At 43.4% G+C, this 8,130-nt stretch overlaps 1 protein-coding gene across 2 annotated transcripts in view; it reads left to right on the top strand.

Annotated features, from left to right (window-relative positions):
* KCNH5 (potassium voltage-gated channel subfamily H member 5) overlaps positions 1 to 8,130 on the top strand; it is a 210,576-nt gene that overhangs the window by 27,777 nt on the left and 174,669 nt on the right. The gene's annotated exons all lie outside the window — the stretch shown is intronic.

Below are 8,130 nucleotides of genomic sequence, written 5' to 3'. Positions count from 1 at the left end.
ACATGTCTAACATCTCCGCTCGTCGGGTCATTTCCCCCCTCCCCCATTCTTGTTCTTTAGTTCTCTAGCGATTGGGCTTGCAGCCGTTTTCATTCAGGATTTCCAAGTCTTTGCAATTCTATGACACTTTAAAGTCCGTGGCAAAGGTACTGGGAAGGAGGATGAGGGAGTGACTGTGATTCAGAAGATGGGAATCCTGTGGCAGAGCAAATATGTAGAGAACTGGCTGCAGCTGTTTGCCTACATCTCGTCTGTTTGGTGAATATTTACAGGACTGGTTCAGGACTGCATGGCCATCAAATTATTCCTTGCTGCTAGAGTTGCTGTTAGCCTTTCATCCAGCGCAGAGCCCTGTGCTGCAGACAGCTCTGTTAAAGTTACGGTGTGGTTGCAGACCACTGGCTCTGTAGGTGTGTTAATGTAGATGCTGCTTTAGGCAAGTCTTGTGCTAGTCACATTCCTTTTTTGCCCAGTCTTTGCACTGGCACATAACTACTGAAACATCCAAGTGTTCGCCTAAATAAAGTCTAGTCCAGTAAGAGACCTCGGCTTTGGATTTGCTGAAGGATATCTCCTTGGCCAGCCCAAGTTCAGGGCGACCTGGCCGTACCAGGGCACTGCTGTGCCAGCGTGCATCTGGGGACCGAAATGGGAAAGGTGGGCAGAGCAGACGGCTGAAAGAAGTTGCCAATGTGCAACATCGAGATGCTAATGTGGCATGGGATCGCACTGAAAAGCGTTCCCCTCCACCTTTCTTTCTGGCTTCACCTCACGTTCACACTAACATGGTCTGGTGTGCTGGCTTGAAGTTGATTTTGATGGCAGGTAGTGGATTAGTGTTTCATTGACTTCCACAGGCGCAGGGGTGGGATGAGGACTTTGGAATTTGTTTTAAAATACTGTGTATTAAAATGTCAGCCTTGTGTTAAGCCGTCAACCACTTTTGGGGGGGCTTCCTCCCTCTCGTGTTGCCTGTGTCAGTTTTGTGGTTGGCAGCTGACTCTCTGTCCACCCCTGTAGCTGCACAATCACTAGGAGCTAGTTTCCCGCAATAGTGTATTTATTTACCAGATTAAATGTAAGCTTAATTAATAAGGGTTTATATAGCACTTTCCCTCTGACAATTTCAAAGCACTGGGTGGAATTTAATTACACTTCACAGCTCCTTGTGGAAGAGGACACACAGAGGCATTCCCAACCTGTTCTTCGAATTATGGTATAAATGGGAGCTTGGGGCATCGCAGTTTTTTCCCCAAGGTCATGCAGCAAGCCGGTGGCAGAGCTGGGAACATGGTTTGGGATTGCCATGCTTTTGTATCGTGCTCTAATTAAATCACATGTCCTCCCTGGTGAAAGCTCAGTAAAACTTTTGAGATGTCAAAAACTGGAAAACCTCATAAAGCTTTTGAACGTTACTTTAAAAGCATATATCCCCCTCCAGTTTTTAACCTGGTCTGATTGTGGAGCATAAATCATGCTGGTTATTCGTTCTGCTTTTTCTCTGCCACTGATGATGCCTAAGCATGATGCTACAGAGGCAAATCTGCCCTTTTGGATCATAAAGCCAAAAGTGGATTGGGAATTTGTTTTTGACTTGTGTAGGTGGTCAGTGTTGTGCCCTGAAACATGATTTAGTTCTTATTTTTGTCATCCAGGTCATAACCTTATTTGTCCTTTAGACAAATAGTCATTTTCATTGGATTCATCACTGTTTAATCCAAAATTAATGGTATCCAGTAGGCCAAATCCAGTTCAAGTATCTCCTGACAGTGCTCAGTAGAAGGCAAGGATTTGGTCTGCTGGCAGTGTGCAGGGTTTTGTTTTCATATGTGGATTCCCCAGTTTCCAAGATTTTTTGCTGACAAGTTGAGGTACAGGATCAGGGAAAGTCTGATGATTATTTTTTAAAATACATCTTCAGCATGCTCGAAAAAAGCCCTTCTATCATCTTTTTGGGTTAAAGAACATTTTTTTAGAGATTTCTCACATTTATGCAATCCCATTGCGCTTCTTGACCATAAATCTCCTCTTAACCAGAAGAAGGTTTGTAGATAGAGGTAATATATTCTATTGGGCAACAGGTGTGGCTGGACAAATCAGACAGGTATTTCAGCAGATGATAGGCTCTTCTTCAGGTGAAATGGAAGCAATGGTTTCAAAATGAAATGTAGGTGGAGACAAATTACTCCAAGTTGCCAGAGATGGGTCTGAATAACAAAATTTATAGACAAAACCGCAATAATTTTAAAATGCGGAAAGTCAGAACTGGCATAGTGGGAACACTATGAGCAGACTCAGTGTGGTGGCCAGCCTGGTGTTAAAAACATATTCAATTTTCAGCATTATTTAAGCATTTTCTGTTTAGGAATAGTGTGACCCTTTCCTTTTCACCCCAGCTTTGGCTACAAATCAGATTAAAATTGTGGGAGAAGCGCTCATGGTCAGTCAGTCCTGAGCAAAGCATCAAAGAGCTGAGCAGAAAGGAACAAAGTGACTGTGGCTCTTCTGCCCTCCGTATGGAGGGGTGGGATTTCTGGGATGCCCTGCCACACATTCCTCTCCTAGCCAATGCGTTTGGGAAGGATGGAACGACTGCTAAAGTAGTGGTGGTGGTGGGTCTCACAGTGTGCCTTTGCCCAGGGAACCTCTCTTTTGAGGCGACTTTACACCTTGGAGCTTGTGAAGTGTTCTAGAGCAGCAGCATACTTGGCTTTTTGGACAGCAGCAGGTTCCAGGTGCTTCCCAAAGCGTTTGGTGGTGGACAGTAGCCTCTAAGCTGCTTTGCGGGTTCTTTGCCCACATCACAGCTGAGCTCCACCCGAGGAGAGACAAAGTCTGCGGGGAGAAGCAGGTTCTGTTGTTAGGTAACTGCTGCAGTTGGTAAAAAGGAACGAGCCCTTAGGACACGCAGACCTATCCTCAGGGTAATCCGATACGCTCTTTGCAATCTTCTTTTTTTCCTCTTAAAGCACACTGAAAATACATGGAGTAAAGGTTTTATCTGAGGCTCACAAAAGATTGATACAATCTTGCCACAGCCTTGACTGTGTCCTGGATCTTAAGAACACCAGGTGTTTTGCTGAGCTGAAAGAAGTAGTGTTTCGTGAGAGCTCTGGGTTAAATCACATGAAGGTGGCTGCCTTTTACAGCCGTTAGTAGTTTGGACTTTTAATAAGGGCCTTCCTTAGGGCAATGTTCTCTCCTCAGATGTTCTCAGTGGTTTGTGCCCGTTATTATTAATGTTATTGGTTGCTTCTTCAGTATGTTCAGAGCTCTTGCTGACACTGACCTCGGCTCAGTGCTGCGGAGGTGCAGAGCGAACAGAAGCGGGAAGGTCTCTGGGGCAGGGCTGGGCATTGCGGACCTGGCCCACGGGCAGGGCGATCTGGCAAGTTGAGCCACATGTATGGGGCAGAGAAACGTGTCTGTCTTGCCTGTCCATCCTCACCCCTCGCATATTCCAGCAGCAAAAGAATTCAGCATGTGTTAAAGGCATAATTTGCTTTTGTGGTAGAGGGAGAGTTTGGGAAAAGGTTAACTCCGGGACTTTGCGGCATTATGCAGTAAAAAGTGCTAACAGCCTGGAAGAAGGGCTTAATTTAATGAAAGACTATATGCAGTCTTATCTATATGACAAGAGTCATCGTTATTGGTTATTGCTTCTGTTGCAGTAACTCTTAGAAGCTTCGTCGGGAAAATGAGTCTTTCAGGTCTTTCACAAATGTATTTTGACACTTGGGCTGAAATCTCTGCTCCCAAAGGCTTACGTGGGAATTTTACCATGAGCCTTAATGAAACCAGAACTTAATTCCCGGCCTTTTTCAGCTTTGTGCCACATTCCTACAAAGCAGTTCCTTTAGACAGAGCTTTATGCCCTGCTGGGTCCCTGTGACTTTGATGAGTGAAAGGATCAGCCCTGTTCACAGGTGTCAAGGCAGGTTGCCCAGGAAGGGGGAGGGAAACAAGGGTCACATCTGTAGCACTAAGACTCCTTTTTCATTTTTATTACACTGGCACTATAGCTAAAATAAGTGTTGTCCCTCCTGTCCTTCTTACTAGCCCATGTAGCATACCCGGTGTCTTACAGGCAGGGTGACAGAACACTTGTACTTGTGGCACATGATACACGTAGGCTTCTCTCCCCTAAATTAAAACAAGCTGCGTTTTCATCTGATCCAAATTAAGTTATGCTGCAGAGAGAAAGTTCTTTTAACATGTTACTTCAAGTTTACAGAGTGTCTTGTCATTGGGGATCCTCTGAAAAATATGTGGAGGTCAGCAGTTCCCTAAATCTCTTTTAAAGACACTATAAACTGTGGGGTGAAAGTTCCCATCCTCCAGCTGATGGACTGCAGAGAAGTTACTGAACGGATGACCGAGGAGGTTATGTCATTAGGGATTTCTCTGGCATCTGAAGGCACAGGGTGCCTTCTGCAGCTTCTATGACTGCAGGGGTCCTGCTGATATGTAAATCAATGCTAAGTGGGTTTTTACACTAAGAAGCATTACTAGATGACATTTGCGAGGAATTTTCTATTGCAAGTGCCCTGCTTTCCTTACTTTTCAAGTTGGCTTGCTGAATGCAGAAAAATTCAGCACAACTGACTGCTGCTGAAATCGAGGGAGTTTTTATATGTGGTTTTGTTTTGTTTAGGGTTTTTTTTGGTTGCTTTTTTGTTTGGTTGGGGTTTTTTTTGATGCTTATGGCAGCTCTATACCATTGTATTAATTTAGAAACCCAAATGGTGCCATATCGTTAGCTAAAGGAATAGCTGGATTTCCTTGAGGTCTGGTCAGCTATTTTGTGTATTGTGGGTGGTCTTTTCCTGGTACTTTTTTTCTCTGCGTGCTGCTGGCGGTGGGATGGGGCGGTGGGAGATGCTCCCTTCTGGAGAGGCTGGAGTACTGCGGGGCGGTTGCCACAAGAGGTCACTGCAAGAGCTGCTGCATCCCCAGGTTAATAGTGAAATCTGAGAGAGAAGAGAAAAATGAAATTATTGATTTTTTTTTTAAAGGGTAAAAATCCAGGCTTTTTATTGCTGTTGGAAGGAGTATACAGCCAAAGGATAATGCCAGGAAGTGAGCCGTGGAAATACATTTAATTAGCCTGTTTAACAGGGTACTATTTGGTGGTTAACTCGAATTTTAAGTTATTTTCCCAGAAAGCTAAGGAAATAAGATTTTCCGTTTTGATAAAATTCAGTAATAGAAGAAGATTTTGGAGTTAGCACTCTAATTACCTGCTTTTCAGACAAAAGTCTGATACTTGTTTAATCGGCACGCTCAGTGTCTGGCTGTTTTAAATGCCAAGTCCCAGGTAACCTAAATAGCCAGGGCCCGATCCTGCACATAGCAGTTGGAAGGAGTCCAACTACTGGCTTCTGGATGGCCCCTCAGGAGACTGGCCTGAAGCAGCACCTTGGTAGTGGGCTGGGATCTGTCTTGTTGGTAGGACACAAAGAGGGGAGCATGGGAGATGCAGACGGTGCTCTGCCAAAACGTTTTGGTTTGTTTTTTTTTTTTGAGATACAGCCAGGCTCTGTGAAACTGCAGCCAGGACTAGCTTCAGGCTGAGTGTTTGGAAGAGGAACCCCTGTGTCTGAACAGCTGCTTTTAGCACAATTTTCTCACCTGGGAACGTGAAGCCAGCACTGTCATTTGTATAAAGCCAAAAATCAGATTTTTGGTGCTCTCTGAGAGTGCCCATGTGCCTTGAGTGAGAGCTACAGTGTGCCCCAGTTTAAATTTAGCCTTGCTACATCTATATTGTCTTCTGCATAATTTTAATAGAGAACAGATTCAGCAGTGGCATTTAAATGATAACTGGGATAGGTGAGGGTTAGTTTAACTTCAGGATAAAAGAATCTGTGGGGGAGAAACTGTGATCGGAATTGTATAAAATGTCATTTTACAGGCAATTCATAGGGACAGTGTCTTGTCCTTATTGACTCAAAACTCTTCCTGGTGTCAGTGACGCCTTTATTGTGCCACAATAAAGGCAGGGGACTGCACTGTTTGTGGGCTTTCACATTCAGAATTATTCAATTTAATTTTTTGCATTTTCAGGAGGTAAATTCCAGGCAGACTCTAATCTCTCTTCTTGAGCTCTCTTGCTAAATTGCCCAAAGCTGCTGTGTTCCCAGCTAAGTGACTTACACGTGGATTTAATATTTCAGCCAATGCTGGATTATTTATCTCTGTTTTATTTGAAGAGCACTTATTTGGGGCAGGAAGTAGATCATTTCAACACAGTCAGTATGGTGGCATCTTGCTCTGGGTTTAGCCCTCTGCATTTTCATAATATGAGTAGTAAATAAAAACAACACTGGTACAGAAAGGTGACGTAAAGAGTTAGTCCTTTGAGAGATTTTTTTTCAGGCAAGCAACGCTTAATGTGCTGGATAAATTGGATGACACTGATGTTTTGCATGCTTTAAAGACACCGGGGAAATAACAGCTTTGTTAGAAAACAGCAATGTGGTTTTATAGTAAGGAGTACAAAGCGCTGGTGGAGGTTGCTGCTCCAAGCACAGCAGTTTGTCTGCAGCCGACCCCTAAGCTGGAGGGACATTGGTGCCCGTTAGGCTGATTTCAGAGGGTAATGTCCTCCAAAATGGTTTAGGATCTTCTGTTTTTTTTTCTGTGCGGATGCAGTACGTCTTGAGTATGTGGTTGGAGTCACTGTAAACAACACCAGTAGCAGTATGTATTATCAGGGCCAAGACTAGCTCAGGAGAGCTAAAAGAAGATAAAAAAGGAGAACATTTCTTAGCGCCCCCCCCCCTCCCCAGCACACACACACAGAGGAGCCCCACAAGTTTTCCAAGATGGTCTAGACTGCAGCAATATGCTGACCCTGTGTAGTCATGAAGAGAGTCAGCTGACAGTAGTTGAAGTTGTTTGGGGCTTTTATAAAACAGCATTAGCAAAAAAGGCAAATTCCAGCCATTTCACAGACCCTGTCAGTTCTGGGCTGCGTTTGCTCTGCAATGGAGGGGCGGTAATTCTGGACAGCTCTGTGTAAAGTTGCTTGAGTTAGGAGTTTATTCCTAGATAGAAACACTGGGGTTTTTTTTATTATTATAATAATAATTATTACTTGTGTAGTGCTACTGCTTCATTTTTTTAAAAACACCTTTTCAATGGTGGCTTTTCTAAAAAGCTTAGTTGCCTGTTTTCTTGGGATGAGATGGAATTCTGAAATGATGATTTAAACAATTTTGGCTACAAGTAGTACCCAAACATTCTTGAGAAAAGATGATTAGAGACAACATTTCTCACTTGGCTAAGCATATCTCTTGGAATGATTTAGCTGTTCCTGCTCTCCTGTGATTACATAACGTGAATTTTACACTGCTTTGGGCATTGTGTTGGTTAAAAAAAAAATTGCTTGCACACTGTGGTTGTTTTTTTATTCTTTTCTTTCTTCTTTTAAACAAAACAAGGCTCAGCACTGTGTTGAGTGTTAGCTGCTGCAAGATAGAGTAAGATTAAGGGCTTGCTGCTCTACAGCATGACTGGCTTTGTACAGAAAGAGCCTTTTCACAAAATAGAAGCACAACAACAGCAAATACAGCGCCTTTAACAATTGTTTTCCTCAATTGTGTTTTCCAACCTGAAATTCTGCTAACTGTATGCCTTGAATACCCGAGTCCTTGCAATCAGTATTAAACCTTGTAAACAGCAGCGTTATATTAGGTAATAAAAAGCCTGCTGACTTCCTAAGTGGAATCTAGCAACTCCGAGACATGTAGGTCTGCAGCTTGAGCCCTGTTCCCCTGCACTCTTACAGACAGACACTGATGTTCGGGTGTGTCTAGTCAGAGAACTTACACAACTACAGATTTGTGATTTGTGCTTTCTGCAATATATCAGAAAGGAGGACAGGTGGAGAAAATTGGTGGAGGTAATGACATCAACACAAGCTTAGAAATAATAAAACCTGACTTTTATCTATAAGGAAATCGGAAGTGAAAATGCATTTTTGGTGCATCAGAGCAATCCAAGCAAGGATGAATGCAGTACCAGACATTTCAGGCTAATCATCATGCAAGTCTTGATGTTAGCTGCATGTTAACGTTTTGAGAGCGTGAGATGTTACCACAGGGTAATCTGGATCACAACTGCCCA

The sequence above is a fragment of the Falco punctatus genome (genome assembly GCF_963210335.1).
Source record: "Falco punctatus genome assembly, chromosome: 7".
In the NCBI taxonomy this organism is placed as follows: domain Eukaryota; kingdom Metazoa; phylum Chordata; class Aves; order Falconiformes; family Falconidae; genus Falco; species Falco punctatus.
This window is presented reverse-complemented; position numbering and strand designations above follow the sequence as displayed.